This window comes from Pundamilia nyererei, unplaced genomic scaffold (genome assembly GCF_000239375.1).
Source record: "Pundamilia nyererei isolate P.nyererei 1_Seehausen unplaced genomic scaffold, PunNye1.0 scaffold00054, whole genome shotgun sequence".
In the NCBI taxonomy this organism is placed as follows: Eukaryota; Metazoa; Chordata; class Actinopteri; order Cichliformes; family Cichlidae; genus Pundamilia; species Pundamilia nyererei.
In genome coordinates this window covers 3323999-3344759 of record NW_005187455.1, presented here as the reverse complement: position 1 = coordinate 3344759, position 20761 = coordinate 3323999, and the positions used below count along the sequence as shown (strand labels likewise).

The window sequence follows — 20761 nt, the reverse complement described above, 5'->3', positions numbered from 1 at the left end:
GAGAACTGTGGGAACTGGATATTTTTTCCTTTTCAGACACTTCTCTCTAAATCCTAGAGATGGTTGTTCAGGAAAATCTCGGTAGACCAGTTTTCTAGAAATAAAAACGTTTTAAAAAAGTGTAGGGTTGAAAATTGGAATTTTCAAGTATTTCAGTTAGTGTCCTATAAAGGGTTAACGGTGTTCTAAACCAAAAGTACAAATTATAGCATGTTAGGCAACCTGTTGTGCATAAGATAATTATCTAGTGTAATCAGGAAATTGTTCCTTTGTAGAACAATTTTGTAGAACTTTGTTTACTAGAGACCCAATTAGTTACTTTTTTACAATTCTCCTTAAGAACACAGCAAGATTCTTTGTGGTTAATAAGTGAGGTTTAGAATCAGTGGTCTTTTGTCCTGCTACAGTACTTTCAGTCTTTAGGCAAAGCCACACTAAACATGTGCTCAGTCTAGTGCTACCTTTAAAGCTAGCCTGTGTAGTAAAGCCTGCTGGTCAGAACAAGTAATGGTGTACAATCTACTGAAGTTGGGAAGATTGTCTTTTATTGCCAGCAAATCTGTCAGTTCATTTAAAAAATGTCATTCTTTTATGAAAAAAGTTATAGACCTAGTTTTGAACTGGTGGATATCAGACCAATAAGCTTCAAACATGCAACTGTTGAGCTATTTCTTTAACCAAGGCACTTAGCCTGGTTTCTCCAGCCCTTTAGCTTGTGGGTGTGAAGGAAAGCAACTCCCCCAACACATGAAAGCTAAGAGACCATGCCCCTGGGAATTCTGGGAAAAGGGAAAACTGTCTGGTTGTTGTGCCATTTTCTCATGACACACACTGTGGGGTCGGCTCATGACATGCCTTCTCAGGCTTTTTCCTAAATACACATACACATGTTTGCACTTTAAGGCTTGTGAGGACTCTCAGTGAGAAAAGGAATTACAAAGCACATTGGAGAAACTTCAGTTATAACAACTAAATTCCTAACCCCCACCTGAACCCTTGGACAGCACACTGAAGGTCTGTCTCAGTGTGCTGTCTCAGAGTTAGGACAAGCGTAAACAGCCTCAGTTTCAGTGGTTTTTTGTTTTTGATTTAAATTAGTTCTCACAAAGATGGACAGACACACTCTTTTCCTGCTTTAAAGGAAAAGAGTTTGAAGTGGAAAGTAGATAGATGGCAGGTTAAGTGTGTGTGTGTGTGTGTGTGTGTGTGCGCACTCAGAAGTTGGCCAGTCATTAGTAGAGCTCTGTGCGTTGGAGGAAGTGGTGGTTACTGATGACTCAGCCGAGCCATGCATTTCATTCTTTCTTTCTCCAGTCTCTCTGTGCTCTCTCCTCCCTCTGTCATTTGCTTTGCTCTTTACATTCTATTCATTCTTCTTTTCTATTCTGGATCTTTATTTTCTATTTTACTCTCACCCTTTCTGTCTCTGTCCACCACCTTTTCTCTCTTCCCCCTGATTCATCTTGACCTTTGGAGACATCTCTGAGTGTGTATTTTTGTGTGTATGTGTGTGTGTGTGTGTGTGTGTGTGTATGAGAGAGTGTGCATGTGCTGTGTGTCTGCCTTACTAGGATATTCAGCAATGTGAGTGGGAAGATAACTGGCTTCCTTCAGAGTGATTAAAACATTCCTTCTTCTTTTTCCTCTCTCTTTTTCTTTCTCTACCCTTTTAGTTCTCATTGACTTTCTGATGAAGATGAGGATGAGGAGAGACAAACTGGTAAGTAAACCTCAAGCTGGACATTAGCTTTGTTTTTTAGCACTGACTGATGTTTATCAGACTTAGAAGAAACACAGTTCTAGGAAACTCTCTTCTTTCATATTTTAATCTGTGTGCCGCTCGGTAGTAATTTCTGCAGATGTTGTAGAAAAGCTTTGCTTCTTTAAGACATTTGGTAAAATAGATCAAAGTAAAGGAAAGATCACACATTGTGTATTTATAAAAGTAGAGAAAATACAATCTTACAGAGCAGGAAGGAATCAGGTACTAGCCTGAAGATGTTACAAATGTTTCGGAACCTTGTGAATTTGATTGCGGGGCCATTTGAGTTCGTTTTATCCCTCTTAAGTAAAGAAAAAGACGTTAATAAGCTGCTTTTTTAAAAATAGAGCACAAAATATTTTCCTACAGCACAAAATAGCACAGCATGCAAAACACAGGTTCGCCTTTTGCTGAGATGGGTTAAAAATAGGAAACGTAATGAAAAATCGGACAGTGGAGAATGAAAGAGATGGTAAATAGCACTGTGAAGAAAAATGTTTTGAGTTAGTTGGCAGTCGGACAGGTTGTGGCAGATATTGGCTATATTCAGCACTTGGCATGTACAATAACTCTAAACTTAGTCATTTAATCATAGTGTGACGCACTGACCGCACCTCTAAAGGGCTAAAGTGAAAGTGGCGCTATTATATCTCCTGGTGATATTGAAGCAGCTGTCTGCAGATGGAACAAGGGGATCAAAGAGTTCCAGATCAGGAGCACGTTAATCACTTTGATCAGTCTGTGTACAAGAATGAGTATTTTAGTGACGTTAGTGGGAGTTTCACAGCCTGCACTGACGCAAAGATCTGTAAGCTGTGTAAAGTCATGCTTATGAGGAGGAGGAAAATCAAAAACACAAACATTATGCTGCGCTCCAGATTCACATTTTGAATGAACAGAAAGGCCTTTTTGAGTAGGCTAGCTAGAAGTGAGGGCTTTATTGCCTCACAGGTTGCAGCGTTATTATAACGTGCCAGACATATAGTGAGGCATAGATTGCAAAAGTAAATAAATAAATAAAAGTAATTAGACTATCACTTGGTAAATAAAGGCTGGAAGATTACTAGAAGGTTATTTTCATCAAGCGCTAACTGAGCATTGCTTTGCTGTTTGATCTGCAGTGACAGAAACAACAAACATATACACACCAAATGTTGAATTGTATCTGTTTATCTGACCAAAATCACAAAATCGAGCTATATCAGCTGTAGTTCATGTTAATGCTGCATTCAGTGGCAAATGGAAACTTGCATATTTAAATTCTTGAGTGAGAAAAATGGACGAATATAAAACTAAACTGGGTAAGCTACTGGAGAACTAGCTACTGGGATTCTAGCTGGTACTCTGTGTGGTACATTGCTTCCAAAAAAGTGAGAGATTTGTTCATGATCTAATTCAACTTTGCACCACACAGCCTTTACCCCAGTTTGCCATTTTCGTGACAGGTGACGTTTAAATTATTTATCTAGCAGGTATAGCAAATGGAGCTCAGCTCTTTGGTGTAGATTAAGTCGGCTATAAAAATGTAGAGATTCATATTGTACTTTGTCTATTAAATCTATTAGCAGCAGTGATATTTTTAGCCCCTTCTTTGTTTGAGTCACCAACTTAATGGTTCTAACCCACTAAGACACCTAAAGTCATGTTTTCACACGGAGTAGCATTTTTTGCAATGAAAGTTGAATAAATAAGGAAGGTTTTAGACAAAATGGCTCAAACTGCATCAGTAAAAAGGGTCATTTTATCCAGAATAAATGTGAGTTGCATTTATCATTGTAGCTGCGGGCACAGTCTTGCATGTCGTGAAAAACGTGATAGCTGGACAGTGAGCATTTCTAGCTTTGTGCTTGCTAAAAATCTTTCAGCTCTGGAACGTGAAGCCAGTGTGCAAGTGCCTTAAACGTTCATGGTTTCCAATGATCAGCAAGGGGCGACTCTTCCTTTTGCAAGTAGAGGCCCAGTTTAATAGATTTTAACGGGAAGATAATCCTCAGCTCCCTCAATCTATGATGCCAGTAAACACTAGCCTTACGAGTTTAGGGTTTCAGTTGTTAATTCCAAGGTGTAATTGAGACAACATGATGTTCATTTTGTAAATGATGGCTTTCATTTGTCTAAAGGACGTTAAAGTACAGTATGCTTTAGGGTGGGCTTCGCTTGTAATCGATGGATCGCTTCAGTATGAGTTTCCCTCAGTTTCTTAGTCAGATTCACTGCTTTTGTCACATACAAATAACAAAATAGCAACAACAAAAATGCTCAGCTTAAAGTTTCTTAGATGTGTATTTTTGTACAAAGTTGTCACTTGGACAAATGCAGACAGTTGCTCTATGTTTCTGTCCAGTAATATGCGGAGACAGAAACACAGGAGACATGCTGAGTCTTGTTCGCGTATACAGCCTGTGGATGTCGTGACATGGCTCAAAACCTCTGAGATATGCAGCTGGAGAATTTATTGCCAGTGTTCAGTTCCTTGTGGCTCATTGGACATGGAAAGTATAATTTGGGCTCAAGAAGTTACAAACCTGTCATTTATGTCCTATGCACAAAAACATTCATGCTGAAAACAGGAGTCGAACGACTAATTAAAACATGATAAAGTGAACAGCTGTGCAAGCTAAACAAAATGCCCGGAGGTAGTTAGGTCACATGGGGTTATTTAATCAGATAAATATTATGGGAGTGTGTTAATGTGGACTTCTGGGAAGCCTTACATCTGCCTCATGTTTAGGCTTAAATCATCATTTAAGATGAAAGATTTCCCTTTTTACATGTAAATCCCTTTTAAACTGTTAACATGCCAAAAATGCATCAGCAGTGCCATTTCTCTACTCACACTGAAATGATGTATTTGACCTTGAGCTTCATTAAGTTCTAACTGTTAGGCCATGCTTGGTCTGCGCAATACTAATCATGCTTTATGAAGCACTTTGGGCTGTATGAAATTAAGGTCAAAATATGTACATAGAAACACAACTCTTTCACTCTCTTTCTTGCTCTGCTCTTTCAAACACTCCTTTCGGTCCACGCACTTTTTGTAATGTTTGATAAGTGGTATCAGTTTCCATGTATTGTCAGATGGCACACTCACTCACACACGACACATACACACAATGCACTCACACCCACCTATGCCAGCCCTGTTCCGCCAAGGCTCCCCCCGTTTACGGTAAATGTATGTTTTTGTCACCTGTGGGCCAGAATGAAGTGATGCAGTTAGTTTTGGTATCGTGTCCGTGGCCATGCATCTCCACCGCCAAGAGAGACTGAGAGCAGTGCAGCGTGGGTAGGCGTGGGAGTGCTGTGACAGAGATGACTCAGCTCTCTGTTGCCGGGTAGAGAAACGCCAAACACACTCCCACTCCCATACATTTAAAATTTACTGTTTTTAAGGTAGTTGTCATTCATGCCTCATCCTTTGGTAAACACCCATCTAAACCGTTCATCAGTCATGTGAAGGAGTCCTCTGAAATACATTGTTCACTTCACATTAATTAATTAGCTGCCTTGCATATTTCTATTGGTGGAAACAGCCTCTTGCGCAGCTAGCGCTTAATATTTCTAGACATCCACCAACAATCTAATCCTAACTTAAAAAATACAAATAGTAACAGATGGTGAGAGCAGACTGCGCTGAGAGCGGTAAGCTTTTTATATAAAGTTAATTATATGACAGGTTATTTGGAGAATATAGTTGGGATAAGGTTGAGATCACTTTTTTTCTCCATACCTCTGTTTTTTTTTCTGAACGTGCACCCTAACTCTGAAGTGTGGTATAATAAATGCAGTCCTTAATCCGTTCAGAGCATAATTCAGCCTGTGATTTGGTTAGACAGCTCATAACATGCATTTGAAAAAAGTTTGGTGAATCTTATAGAGGGATTACATTTTTTACGGCACGCTGTGAAGTGTTTTTGAAGTCTTTTTGTCTAAGTCTAACTTAGTAGACAAGGATGTGTGCTGATACAATTTACTTTATCAGAAAATTCCCACTCTGAACATTAGCCGTGAAGCACTTAGCATATCTTCTTCTTTTTTGAATTTTGTTGATTTAATTACTGCAGCTTAAGTGACACTCATAGTGATTATTAAAATGGTAAAGGTACAGTTAGGGATAAGCTCAAATTTAGCTTCACCCACTAAAAATACGAGTTTTAAGCGTTTTCAGTTGGGCTTAAAATGTTACACATCAAAGCACCTTGAGATGCATACATAGGGACTTCATAAGGACAGCTGCAGATATTTTTTTTCAACTTACTTGACAGGGTTACAATTATTTATTTAAAGGTTTGCCTTTGACAGATAAGAGCAGCTATAGAAGAAGTGAGAACCTGCTATGTGTCATCCAGAAAATTAAAGTAGAAACCGAAGAACAGAAAATGACTCTGCATCACGTCTCCCTCGACAGTGATCCGCTGTGTTCTCAGTCTGAGAATACGCCGTATTTAAATGTTTGATAGTATTTCACTCACATGCCCATGAATACATATATTAAAACTGATTTGTCAATATACTGCAAGTTAGATAAAGGACTGTTAATACTGTCCTGATGTAACCGATTAATCAATTGGGTTCCCAACTTGGTCTGTGCCCAGTAATATTTCCCAATAAAAAAATAATTTTTTTTTCAGTTTACTTCTCTTTTCTTAAAAATTAAGAGAATTTGTTTGAAAGTAGAAGACGACAGAACGAGTGACTTTTTTAAAATTGGCTCCAACGATCAGGAATAACTTTAGTACGTGAGCTGCACAATAAATCCTAATTCTACTATTTACAGTATGCTTAGGGTTTATTTACTATTCAAAATGTTTTATCTAGTTTAAATATTTCAGCCATGCTGTTTTTACTCTGATAGGCATGAAAAGGCCCAAAGCTGCAGAAGACTGTATATGAAATCAGAGTAGTTTTGACTCAGGTTCACTAGAAACTAGTGAGTCGAATATATTTTTATCTCGTACGTGCTTTTACAGTAAATCCAGAAAATGAGAACAGACCAAAACAAGTGACTATATAAAGATGATGAAAAAACAACATAAGCAAGAACTAGCAAAATGCTTTTGTATGCATGTGTGCAAGTGTGTGCACGTAAGTTTAGTATTGGTTTGAATCAAACAGGTTTTGTTTTGTCTTAACATGAAACTATGACATTGTCCTTAAAAAACCTTTCATTGTAGAAATTCATGAGTCAGTATTGTACACTTTTCCAGTCATGGGGTCAAGGTGCCACATGACTTGTGGACTTAGTAGAAATAAGTATTGTGTTACAGTTAAAATAGTGCGACAATAGATTGATGATTTTCTGTAGAACTGAGCCTCCCACATGTTTGTTTTTATTTCACATGAAAATCTAACTGCTGAGCTCCAGAAAGTCTCCTCCTAAAAAAAAAGTCAAGTGACTTTTGATGTGTGTGTGTGTGTGTGTGCGCGCGTGTGTGTGCACGTGGTATCGCATGGGCGTGTGCGCTGTAGGCCAGGTTCTGAGTGAGATTTCTGTGTCCCTAAATGACGATAAACCCTTCACAACAGTCAGGATAAGGGTGTGTGAGTCAGATGTCAGGCTTGAGATCAATAAATGTTAAAACTGAATATCCTGTCAAGGTGAAAACAGTAGTAGGTCACTAGTTCGTGGGCGTGTGTGTTCTGTTGCGCCTTTACTCATCATGAATTACGCTTCAAGATACAGTAAATGACTAAGAACGGCACAAACATCACTCTGCTCATTACTCAGGGTTGTAAGAGACAAATGACAAAGAAGTTTTCAGAAGCTCATATTCTACGGTTAGCTGTCTCATTTGTAGGCTTTTATTCTTGGTAACTCTCAGAGAAAAATGACTGTCCTGTTAGAAACAGCACTTGGTGAAATATGGAGGTTACAGGGTTCAAATGATCCTTTAAAATGAACTCGCCTCAGTTTGAAATTGCTTTGTGTTACCTTTTGATGCTATACTATGGCCACATTCAGTTAAAGAAGTCAGGACAGTTACTGTAAATAAAGTACAAGTGCTGTCAGCCTCTAGTGGTGTTTCTTGTCTGTGCTTCATTTTTCCATTTTAATAACAGTGCATTTCTCGTTTATAAGTTCATGTTTTTTTAAAGTCATCTGCCTTCTGTATAGAAAGAAAAATGCAAAGCTATGAAAAAAATTGATCATGCTTTCAACCAAATGTAAAATAAAAGATATTGAATACTAAAGCTGCAAGGATTGATGTACTAATTTTTTCTCAATCTGCCGTTTTAATAGGATCAAATCTCCGTTTTGTCAGAACTATCAAACATTATGCAGGTTTAGGTTCTGTGTAGCAATTTGTCATAGATGATGGTAAACTAACTAAAATACTTTTACATAAAATGTAATGGGACAGAATTATTTAGAAAAAGAGCTTATGCTCAAGAACTGAGAGGCAAACCAAAGTGTTTAATATATCTTTAATGCTCCGAGGTTGTGCAAAACATTACAGATGGCTTCCTTTCAAATAAAAATGATGATTAGTTAATGAAAATCATTGTATATCAGGAGGGATTAACCTTAATAAATATATGCAAGTTGCATTGGAAAATTAGGGCATAATGACATCTTATAGGACATTGTAATAACAAGCAGAATAGGAACGCTTTATTGGTCGTTATAAAGTGGTAATTAATAAGTTATTCTGTATGATTGTTTTCTGCAATGACAAGATTATTAACTATAAGGGATTTGTGTCAATAACCTCTTAATTAGAGATGCAAAAGAGATACTTTTGTTTTTGTTACATATATCAATACAATAATACATTATTTTTGTAGTAAAATCACCTTATGACATTCATACTGAGCAAAGTATATTAAGATTGTAATTCACAAACAAAATCGTATTTGTTAACTATCAGTAATGAATGGGTTATTCAGGGAAAACTATTAGTATACTTAAAAAATACTTGGAGAATATTGTCATGCAGTTTAAGTTATTAGTTACTGCTTTATAATCATGAATAAAGAGCCTGTAAAATGACAATAGCTGGTTAACAGTGCATTTGTATGCCTATAAAGAGTTTGCAGTATTTTACTTGAATTCAGAAGGTGTGCGTATCTGTTTCGTTTTTTGGTACCAAACTAAAGAAACTATAACTTTGCCGCCTCCAAAGTCACCCTCTCATTCCCCGGTTAAACCACACGGTTTCGACTTCGTGTCAGGTTACCTGGTTTAAATGTTAGATGACTGTTTTTGGCTCTTTCTATTGTTCTTCGTGATCTGTAAACCAAACAGAGTTATGCCAGGGCGAAGAACAGGACATGTAGAGAGAACAGCCGTGTGGGAAACAAATTTCCCCTTGTGGGACTAATAAAGGTATAAAGGTATATCATTGTTAAGTCTTTGTTCTGGGAATCAATATCAGAAACAATTGTACCAGTTATAGGATACAAATCATCTCCCCCCATGGAAACAGTTGTTTATAAAAGCTATATATAGAGGGATCAACAGCATAGTCAGTGTTTTATGGTGCAACATGGCTAATGTTTCTGAATGCACCTGACTCCAAAGCAGCCTGCAGGTCTTCACTTTGCAAAAAATGCATATAAAATAATACATTTTTTATATTTGTTTATATCCTCATGAGAACTGGGGAAAAGAGGATCTTCCCCTTGAACTTTTTTTGTGATTTCCTTCCTCTTTGAAGATAAAAGAGGCCACCCAAACAAATGAGATATCAATAGAAAGCCCAGGTTGTTCTATTATTTGTACATCTGTACTTAATAGGGGAGCTCAAATAAGTCAAAAGAGATATACATATATTTATATATGTATATTTATTTTCATTGCTACATGATCAATGAATATTTTCTCAGTTCAGCAGCACACCTTAAAGGTAAACACTTGCCACTGTGATGGACTTGCGACCTGTCCTCTCACCCTGTGACAGATGACATAGGCTCCAGCCCCCCTGCAGCCTTGAAACGGATACGTTGAAGAGGACGGATCCATGGATGGATGGACTTTTGTTTTTCCTTCTTCTTCTAATATTCTAATAATAATGATAATAATAATAATAAGTAGTAGTGGTGGTGGTGGTGTGAGTGTTAGCATTATTACAACCTTTCCAGGTAGACAAAGAAAAGTAAAGAAGCAGAGGAGATCTTAGACTAGAGGCCAGAGTTGACCTGTTTTATTTTCTGCTAAATCTCCTTCTGTTTAAATAAAGAATAAAACATAAAAAATAAAAACAGGACTATTTTGCAAAACAAACGCCAACACAAATCTTAAACAGAAACTTGGATTGTCAAGTTAATCCCAGGTCTGAACATAGTAGGCAGGACTGGGGCTCAGTGCAAGCTTTAATGCTGATTGCACTGGCAATAAACATAAATCCCAAATCCAAAAAGCCAGTGGAGAAGAAATTCAAAAATCAGAGAATACTAAGAATTTTAAAGGACTAACAAAGACAGAGGGGGACTTGATTCTAGGTGATTGACAACTAAGGACAACTCCACAAATGACAAGAGGAGACTGAGACAATAAATACAAGAGATAATGAGGGAAGAGGAAAGGGATAGGGAAGACAGATGAAACTAATCATGGAAGACAAAACAAGAGACTAAACATAAAAGACTACCAAAATAAAACAGGAAATGACTCAGTAACTCAACGCCTTGACAAAGACTCTTAACATACAACTTCACATAGTAAGATATGAGGGGAAGGCTAAGAAAATGAAACTATACCAAATAAACTTAAAGCAGAAAACTAATTGGACACCATTAACTTAGACAACAAACTAAGTTCACACTTGCTTGCAGCAAGAAGGGTTTTGACCCAGTGGCTGGGTTTTGTGTACCTGTGTGAGTCCTCTCCACACACTCCAGCTTTAGTCTAAAGACATGCATGTTGGGTTACTTGATAATTCTAAATTGTCCTTAGGTGTAAATTTGAACATGAGTGGTTGTCTGTTTCTGTGTGGCTCTGTAATAAACTGGCAGCTTGTCCACAGTATTCCCTGCCTTTCACTCTGATGTCTAGGATGGGCTACTATACTTTTGCAAACCTCAAGTGGAAAAGTGGGGAAAAAATGAATGCATGAATGAATTCCTCATTGAATAAGTTAGCTTCCATCCATCCATTCTCTTTCACTTATCCAATTTGGGGGGGGGGCTGGAGCCTGGAGCCTATCACAGCTGTCTTAGGTCAAGAGCAGGGTACACCGTGGACAGGCTGCCAGTCACACAAGCATTCATAAAAGTTCTGGAAAGCTAATATAGTTTATTTTCTTTGCATGTCTTTAAAAACATTTTTAACTCTTTTGACAGGTTATAGCATAACTGCACATTGCAGTTATGTTTAGTTACATTTGTTTCAATATATAAGCTTGTTAAGTATCCATTTAAATCTAGAGAGTATTTTAATATTCCATTTGCTCTGGTCAAACTTCATCAGTGCATTAGATTTGTTGTGGTTTTAGCCTGTGCTCATCAGCTTTTCAGGAAACACTGTTTCCCCCCTTCATCACTGCCTCAGTAAGTCACCATATGCGGACTTTACCTGGTCGGAGTAGATCTCACTGCAGGGGTGTTTCAGAAACTGAAACCTAGGTGACTGTCAGTAAGATGAGGTCATGCTACACTCGCTAAATGTCAATGTGTGTGTGAAAGCCAGAAAAAGGGAAGAGGCGATAAATTGGTGTAGTTTATTTTTTTAACCACTAGAGGGAGACTCCTTCCCACTGAAAAAAGCCAAGTCTCTCTTCTTTGTTTTTCTTCTTCTGCAGTTCTCTCATATGTATTCGCCTAAAATACATTTCAGGCAAATTAAAACACTGTTTTCGACGCTTTAAAAAAAAATATATATATATGAAAAATTCGATTAAATATCAGCCTAACATCCGACCAGGGGCTGTTTCACAACATTAATACCAAATTTGCGTGACAGATGGTCCAGGCTATTGTCACATCTTAGAAAAAAGTTTATCCACCTTTTCTCGGACAGTATGTCGTAGTTTTCATCCAGTTTTTCCCGATTAACTTCTGGGTAGTTGTGGCGGTCAGTGGTGAGTTTAAACTTGGGGGGAAAATAGATATATATGAGTTTTATTCTATGTTTCTTTCCTGTTGTTATATTTTCTAAAGGAAACAACCCTGTGTTGCTTTTGACATCTTTCATTCCTCCTATAATTGTGTTTAATCAAAATCACATAGTCGACATCACCTGTTAATATTGAGCAGTTCTGCTGTGAAATTATTTACAACAGACTTCCTCTTGTGTCCGGTCTTAGCCCACAGAATTCGCATTAAAATGCGGTCATTTTGTACTTTTTTCCTTCCAAGATTTCAACACCAGCAAATGTCAAAAATCAAATTTGCCAAAATAAAATACTGCGATTCTTCCCCGTGACCTATGTGTCACACACACACCCTGGTTTAAAAATTTATCGTCGTAATGAAATTTTCTGCATGTTACCTTTGCGTGCCTTTTCCCCCTCCAAGAAAAATGTGTGTACCACGATGAAACTTTAAATAATAAAAGAATGACTTATAAGTCCTTATGAAAGACAGGAGCAGAGTACGCAGTTAAATGTTTAATGATAAGTAGGCGCATGAAGAGTCGATTCAGTTTCAGTAAACTGCATTTGCAGGAATGGATTTTATTCCTCGGTGTGATAAATAATTCGACATGGAAATGTGATTTTTCTTTGAACGTGTGCATGTGTAACTCAGCCTTATTTTCTTGATTGATTACTTGAGATGCCTTGATCGTCTCTGGGCTCTTCGGACTTTGGTTTCTGCGGAGAGAGTCGATGGCCTGCAAAACTCAAAACATGTCCGGTGTGCTTCTGCTTTGAGGCGCAGAACAATTATTCACCTAAAGGGAAATAAAGGGACAAAGGCGTGGACGAAATGAAATGTAAATGTGACCACCGTTTGGTCACTTCACGTCTTGTCTTACTTCTCTTTGATTCGTAAAGGAAGACATAGTGGGTGTCTGGGGTTTCGACGCGTCCCTGCTTTTAACACCATATTTTCCACCGACTCTATGAACGTGTTATGTTATCAGGCTGCTTAGTGTTTTCTCACAACAGCCCATTACTGAACTTGGAATATTAAAATGACGCATAAAAAGATCGACCGAAGCTGATGTTATACGTCTATAAAATACAAAGGAGTTCCGGTGATCTGCCACTGCGTTCATATTGTCCGTGCTCGAAATAAAAACGGCACTCAAGACATCTTTCATAATCAAAAATGGCTTCATAGTGACGAAAAAATCATCACGTGAATATAATGTAACAATACATTGAGGTATATTTCTCTTTGCAAATATGCACTAAAATTCCCACGTCAGTTTAGTGTACCGGCATACATTCACCCTGTAAACAACAAAAACAACAAGAACCAATTATCAAAAGGTCACAGCCTGATAAGCTTCCTGTGTGATGTGAAGGCAGACATTTGACATTTTGGGTTTGTTTTTCCTTCTCTCACTTTCTTACACACAGAAGGAAATTAAGTTACATTCAGATGTGTAGGAATTCACGATGAATCTGTTTTAAAAACATAGAGGCTACATGCAAAATACAAAAGGGGTGTAAATAAAAGTTGCTTTAAATATTTAGCTTTTGCAATGGATATTTTATTCAATTTCTTGGAATGTGTAGCATTTATAGCTAGTAGCTGTAGTCTTTCATCTTCATTTAATTTTAAACCTGACAAAAGCACTAAAAATAAGTGAAATAGTTTCTGTTTTGCAGCATAAATACTTAGAAAAAATATCAATCTTTTGTACAATTTATCTTGATTAATTATGAAATTCTGTGCAAAACACACAGACATGAATCCTTGCATTTTTTTTTTCTGTAAGCTTAATTTTGAGCTTTGAAAGACAAAATTCATGAAAGGAAAGAAATGGACAAGACTAAAGACAAAAGAGCTTTAAGTAAATTTCAGTTATTTAACATCCGAGTCATGCTTCTGCACAGAATCAGAAAAATACGACAGGAAAATTCAAAACCAGATTTGAAGCAGCTTAAACAAGCACCCAACTGTGAAATCAACTTCAGAGTTTGAATTTCATTTTCTTTGAACTTTGAATATATAAAGTTTCAGATCTTTATTCTCGCGTGAGTGTGTTTGTGTGTTTCTGAGTCACCTGCGGTTGTGAGGAAGATAATATTCACCCCACTGATGTCTCTCACTTTAAGTCAGCGTAAAATGGATATTAGAAATGTTAAAGGTTGAATGGTAGCTCTGTGCAGGGCATACGTTTGAGGCGTTTCACGTGGGTGTAGGATTTGGACCGTGTTTACTTGTATTTCACGTTGTAGCTTTGCTTTTGCTTAGGAAACCGAGCTTTAAGCTGCTATAACTGTGAACCACACAAAATAATAGTAAAGGGTGTACTGAAAAATAGAAAATAATTGAACTACCCCAGGAAACAAACTGATAGTTTGGCAATAATTTTAGGGGAACATTATTTTATGCCTTGCTCCTGCAAAAGATATTTCCATTTTGTCCCCTTGCACTGCTTTAAAATGAGAACACTTACAGTTTAAAGATTAACACCCCAGTCAGTACAATTTAAATGGATAAAAACATGTATGTTATGTGAAATGTATAAATTGCTATTGCTATTATGTTGAAATTAGATTTTATTCAGACTTGGATACGCTGGATTTTTGGTATAAAATGTGTTCAATATTTTGCTCATTGTAAATTGCTGTCACTGCTTTACTGCCCTTGCTAATTTTACTTTTAAAATAAAATATTTCTTCTTACTTGTTTACATTGAATTTTCACCACTTTTTACCCGAACACTCGTCTGGTTTCTCAATGTGAATTTACGGTTTTCTGAGTATGGACAGTTCTGCACCAGCAAGTGCAAGAACCAAGACTGTTAATGTTTAAGTCCAGATCTAGCAGTCTTGATCCTCATTTCACTTATCTCGTACTTAGACGCCGATTGTTGTGGATTTGTGGTTTCCAGTGTTTGTGTGTTAAAACAGGCCAGCATGGCTGAGACTGCTGAAGTGACTAGTGCGACTTTGTTAGTCAAATGTTAATTAAAGCAGTGTTCCTGTTGCTGTGAGGATGCAATAACAAAAATGAGACATATCACATCACTTATTTCTTTATGTAAGATCTAAGAACTCTGAATAATTTTCTGAGTTGGCTTATATGTATTAATTTTTTAATAGAATTATTCAAATTAAGTAAAATGTACTTGCTTTAGTACATTTAATTAAATCCATGTGACTTTTTTATGTTGTTTTACATCGTGATTTAGGGAAAGCACACTGACAGTAAACTAGTTAATAAATGTTTCCTTCTTAGGTTTAATTTGGTTTTCGCTGAAACTATAATTGAGGCAATGTTGCTTTAAAGGTCTCAATTTTTGTAGTGGAAAAAAGATCAACTAAAAATTGCAGCTATAGTTGTTTCTCCTCCTTCGTTGTGCAAGACGTTCTCTGTGACTTTGATATTTGTAGTAACCACCTTAACACTTGACTAAGCTGCATTTTAGACCAAAGAATAGCTTTTTCAAGGTTGTGTGTGGCAGAAGCACTCTTGTGCAAACACAGTCAAGGTGATCACCGAAGTGCTTCCTCCTTCATCAGATGACTGTATCGACAGACTGCAGGCTTTTTATCTCTGCACAGTGAAGATTAAAAAAAATAAATCTTTGACTCAGAGGACTTTTTATTTACAAAAGTGCTCTGAGTGAATTAATTGCATGCTTTTTTTTTTTTGGTTTGGTTGGGTTTTGTTGTTCTATTTTTTCCACCCTCTCTCTCCTTGAACACAATTGTCTTGAGCGGATGCTTCCATAGATGTAGGGGGGAAAGGACTCAAATTCCCACATGTATCAAATAAAACTGCACAATGGTGCATTTTTTCAAATCGTATTCATCTGATCTGGGGCGATACCTTCTGCAAAATATGTGGGCATCAAAGCACCATGTGTTGTACTCTTCTGGTTTCGAGCTGCTGTGCGTTAATGATAATACAACTGCCTGTTTTTGTCAAAGCGATTGTTGACTTTCAAGCATTTCCTAATAACTTAATGAAATAATTTAAAGGAGGACTTCTAGCTTTGAGGTTATTTTACTGTCCATTTTCAATTAAGAAGTGATAGTTTTGTAGTTTAAAAAAAAAGAAATTGTATTTTATTGTTTTTTGTTTGTTTGTTTACCCCTGTTGTACCCCGTTTAGTTATACATTGCCTGTCTATACAGGGATAGAGGACTCAGCTGTCTGCATCCCTGATTTTGCTTTGATAACTGTTTTCCTGTTGTTGAACAGAAACACATTCTCTGTAGTTTCATTAAAATTGTACTGATATGAAATTAAATGCACCACTTCACTCTGCAGGTGCTGACCCTCCATCTGATTTATACTTAGCAAAAGATGTAATTGCTGTTCCTATTTAGGAAGTGAAAGTCTTTAGGATCTATTTACTTTAATTGGAAAGATTTGCAGCAGTTTCTGTCACAGAAAATATGAGAAATTATTCATTTTAATTAAAAAGTTTACAATCAGAAAAGAAGAAAAACCAAAAAGTGAATAGTTTGAACTAAGGTTCTCCTAGTCAGCGTTTCATTTAATACACATATATTTGATTTAATACAATAAAACAGCATGCATGCAGTCTTAGGGACCAAACAAATGCAAACAAGCTATTAAGCCCCTGACTGTTTTACACTACTGATGCAGCAAAGAAAAAGGCAGAGAATTTATTTCCTCATGCGTTTGGTTGAGTTGGATAAAGGCATGTTGCAAAGCAAATATTGTTTCTCAGTCACAGAACTCTAAGCAAATCCTGTTTATTAATCTTTCCAGTGCTTGGAAACTTGAATATGGCTGTGTTTGTAGTTTAGCATTTCAATATACAGCTTCAGTTTTTAAAACATATATATTTGAGAGGACAATTTAAGGTAAAATCATGAATCAAAATTAAACTAAATGCTATTAGTTTGGCTATATTGAAGAGAAGATTGGAGCTGAAGTAATGTTTGTCCAGTGTACATGCTCAGGTTATGTCAGGCCAATGTTGAATCAATAACAGCATTAAAAACACATCACTGATCCAGTATTTGCCTCTGTCAGAGATGTCCTAAAATAACTGGATCACCTAGTGTTGTTGATTGCCAAAGGACAGTTTAATGTAAAGGTCTTATTTAAATTAGAGCCTATTGTAATAAAACTTTTAGCACAGTTTCTATTTTTATAGAAGGACTCATTGTTTTTTTGTTTTTTTTTTGTTTTTTTTTTTAGTGTGCAGCAGTCAGTGTGCACTAAAACCTAATGTTTGTGTCCACCTAAGCTTCATAAGGAAATCAGACAGGGATCCTGCAGTGAGGCAAGGCGAGCTAGGGAAATGAGAGATCATTATCATTTAAGTCATCCCGTCCCTCATACACCTACACAACCAGCTGCTAACACCCTCGCACATCGCATGCAGGTTCACAAAAATCTCACAAACTTACATTCTCACTTTGTCTCTTTCACATTTAGCACTGAATCCATCATCATGGCTTTCTACATTGACATTTTATCGTAATGTTTGCGAAGACTATAAAAGTCTTTGGCACAGTGAAAACCTCATGAGTCACCTTGATATATTATGAACCTGCTGTGTGTCCATAAGAGTTTTTTTGTTTTTGGCACTTGTATAAAATGATAGTCTCTGCTTCCAGGTGTCCGTGGATCATATAATTCTTAACTCCAAATTAATTACTGCAAAATGTCCGTCTTAAAGTCACTATTAAATCGTTCAATTAATTTAAATGTTACAGATAGCACAGATTTTTTGGGGGAGTCTTGGGAAAGAATAGGACAGGGATTAGGGTGTTGATGACACGTGGGTCTTTTTCGAGGTTTCCATTAAGTGCTACTGATTTAGGCGAGATAACCTCAGGTAACGCCCCTTCTGCTGGTTGCAGCCTGCCATTGGGGGGTAAAAATGACACCTTTTAGATATTTAGACAGCTAACAGTCAACTATTGTTCCAGAAAGGAAAGTGAAACTTTCCTTTTTGTGTTATGTCCCAACATGTTCCTTTCAATTCAGAAAGTATTATCTTAACTATCAGTGACTCTCTGATTTTGGGATCTTGGTGATAAAACTAGTTACCAAAGGCCATGGATTTCATGTCTAGTTGCTTTGACCAACCTGGTCAACCAAACTGAACCGTCCACCGCTGGCTAAGGAAATCGGCCAGATTGACCAGTTTGACTGTTATTCCCAAAACAGGGTTACTGACTTTGGTGGTCTCTGCACTGTGAGCACACGTAGATCATTCATTATTGACTTTACCGTAGAACTAGCCTCCTTCTGTGCAGTAACATATACAATAATTGTGGTAGTACACTCAATATGTTTAAGTCTGACAGATTTTTGTCTCAAGAAATGTTAGATTTAATGAATAAATATGGGGTTCTGTTTCTCCCTGCCATAACTGTAAAGAGAAACCTCTGAAAGAGCATGCAGACTTTAACCTTGGGGCATAAAATTGTAATCCTTAATTTTATGGTCTTGTAAATTTTAATGTAAACCTGTAATTTGGCTCCAATTGCATAGAAAATGGATATATATATAATAGATTAAGACTTTTATTGGTGATTTTCAGGGGAATTTCCCTTACAAAGAGGCCTCATTTAAATAGAATAGAAAAAAAAATAGCTTACTTAAATTTCGGTTGACACCCACCAGAAATGAGCCAACAAGGCAACAACAACGATCCACTAATTGGCGAGGGTGGTTCTTCACAGAGTTTTCTTCAGCTGTAACCACATGCAGTAGTGGATGTTTTCCTTTTTTGTGCAGTATATTCAGTAAAATTAACCACCTGGCTCAAAATGTCACTTTTCTCTCTGCAATTTGATGCATTTCCTGATGTTCCACACATTGTTAGCATGGCATTTAGAGCAGATGAGCGTGACCTTTGAACGTTAACATCGAGAGAAAAACTCATTTGAATCTTGCACACAGCTGTAAATAGCAGGTACATCATCCTGTTATATATCTAAAAATATGCAGAATTCTGCAGGAGTGTGTGTGACTTCACATTATATATAAATCATTGTGCACACAATGATGGAACAAATGATGAGAAATCTGTTGTACCTGATGCACTCCAAGTGAATGAGGTAGATTATTTCTTTTAACTTTTAATTTTACTATTTTGTTTCTTTGATTTGTTGAAATGTAAATTTTTTTTATCCAGATGCTACTGTGTGCCGTTGCATACTAGTTCTATATACTGGCTTGTCAATCTATTGGCTCAATATTTGGAACCAGAGCTGAAGCCTAGTTTTAGTCGTTTTGTTTAAAAACGCTTTTACAGTTAAGAAGCGATTAGGGGTAAATGTGTAATGTTCTTTAAAGTGATTAATTACAACTGGTATAAAAATCCACAGAAAAAGAGATGTGGGGAAAGATGAAAGACACTGAAAAAAAATAAGCCAGATGAAGTGTGGAGAGTTCAGGTGAGGGGAGTGCGTGGGCTTTATTTGGTGCCACAGATGGTACACACATATACAGAAAATGTTAAATGTCATCATGACATCTCCTTGAATAGTAAAGCCTTGTCTGAAACCCACAAACCTTTTCTCAGTTTTGTTTTTCAGAAGTTGTCAAAAAAACCCAAAAAAGTCTTGGTTCACCTTGACACTGACTAAAATGTTTTGCGCCAAGAATTGTTCACATTCCTGGAACACATGAAGAATCATTGCCACAACTCACCTGTTTATTTATCAGAAACAGTTGGTTTGTGATGGATTCCCCTTTCACAGCCTGCTTGTTCCTGTCTACCAGTCACACTGCGCGGTGCAAGGAAATGATCTGCTAATTTGAGGTAGAGAGAAATCATGTGCCGAGCGATCACAGGCGACCTGCTTACTGTCTGCCCTTATCTGATCTGCCTCTCACTGATCTAAAGCCGTGTCATCATTAAAGCAGAACTCTGCCTCATCTGCCTGAACTGGACTTTCCCAGTATTTTCAATCCTTTATCATGTCTGACTACAACCGTTTCAGATGCAAGGAAACTGCATATTTCTTCTCTGGTGACGTGCTGACCTGGCTGGGTGTAGCTCTACAGCAAGGTGTCAAAAAAGCATCTAAGCATCTGTGTTTTAAGTATTTATGCAACCTAAGAAATCTTTTTTCTTGTTCTTGTTTTCTGGAAGGGAATTTTTTTAATGTATTGGAGGCTTTTGGAAAAACACTATTTCATAGTGTGCAAGTTGGCTGCTAGTGCAATGGACCTGTAGTGCACAACTGGCAAATATTGACCATGGCATTACTTCAAGCAGGCCACAAAGTAGAGTTCTTACAATTGGAGCTTACTTACATACGATCTCACAAAGTGTGTAAGTAAGCTGCAGCAGATATGCTGATCTGGCCCACGTCAGCTTAAGATTTGCCAATAGGTAACTGGGAGTGTGTAGCCAGTTGTCTCATATATAGTGTGCCATTTTAGCAACCCACAGTTTCTGTGCTTGTGCAAGTCACTTTGCAACCCACCCCCACCCAAACTCCTTTTCTTTCTGTGTTTAATTTAATCAGTGTCATGTGTGTTGCCACCATTCTGAGCTGTGCTGAATCTAGTTGCTCTCCACCTCCAGCTTTCATGCATGCGTACGAAAGAGTGGGAAGGTAGAAAATAGCACATGTAGAAATAAGATATTTTCTTTAGGGTATAGAAATACCCATTTGGGTGCGTCAAGAAATGGTGATACCATGACATGAGAGTAAAAGCAACTTCAAACATGTATTAAAAAAGGTTCAAGTGGATGTTAAAACGTGATTGCATCACACTTGTAGCGAAAAGCATGTAAGTGAGACAGTAGCACAGATGATGCTGTTAGCAGTAGCACAAATCCATAAAATGATATTAATTTTCTCAAACTTTGCCAACCATTAATTTCTTACTGCAGCCAAAAGGGACTGTTCTTCTGTCTTCTGTAAAGACAGACGAGGGTGTCATCGGAAAAAAACAAAATACGTCTACCTCTCTCTCTCTCTACATATACAT

The 20761-nt window shown here is 37.2% G+C and overlaps 1 long non-coding RNA gene across 2 annotated transcripts in view; it reads left to right on the top strand.

The window, feature by feature from the left end:
- The first annotated feature begins 1216 nt into the window (after positions 1-1216).
- Positions 1217-20761, top strand: part of LOC102213476 (uncharacterized) — an 85742-nt gene continuing 66197 nt past the window's right edge. Inside the window, exon 1 of one of the 2 annotated variants that reach the window (XR_001290384.1) lies at positions 1217-1720. This is a non-coding gene — a long non-coding RNA (uncharacterized LOC102213476). The remainder of the gene's footprint in view (positions 1721-20761) is intronic. The other variant, XR_311749.2, reaches the window with a different exon arrangement.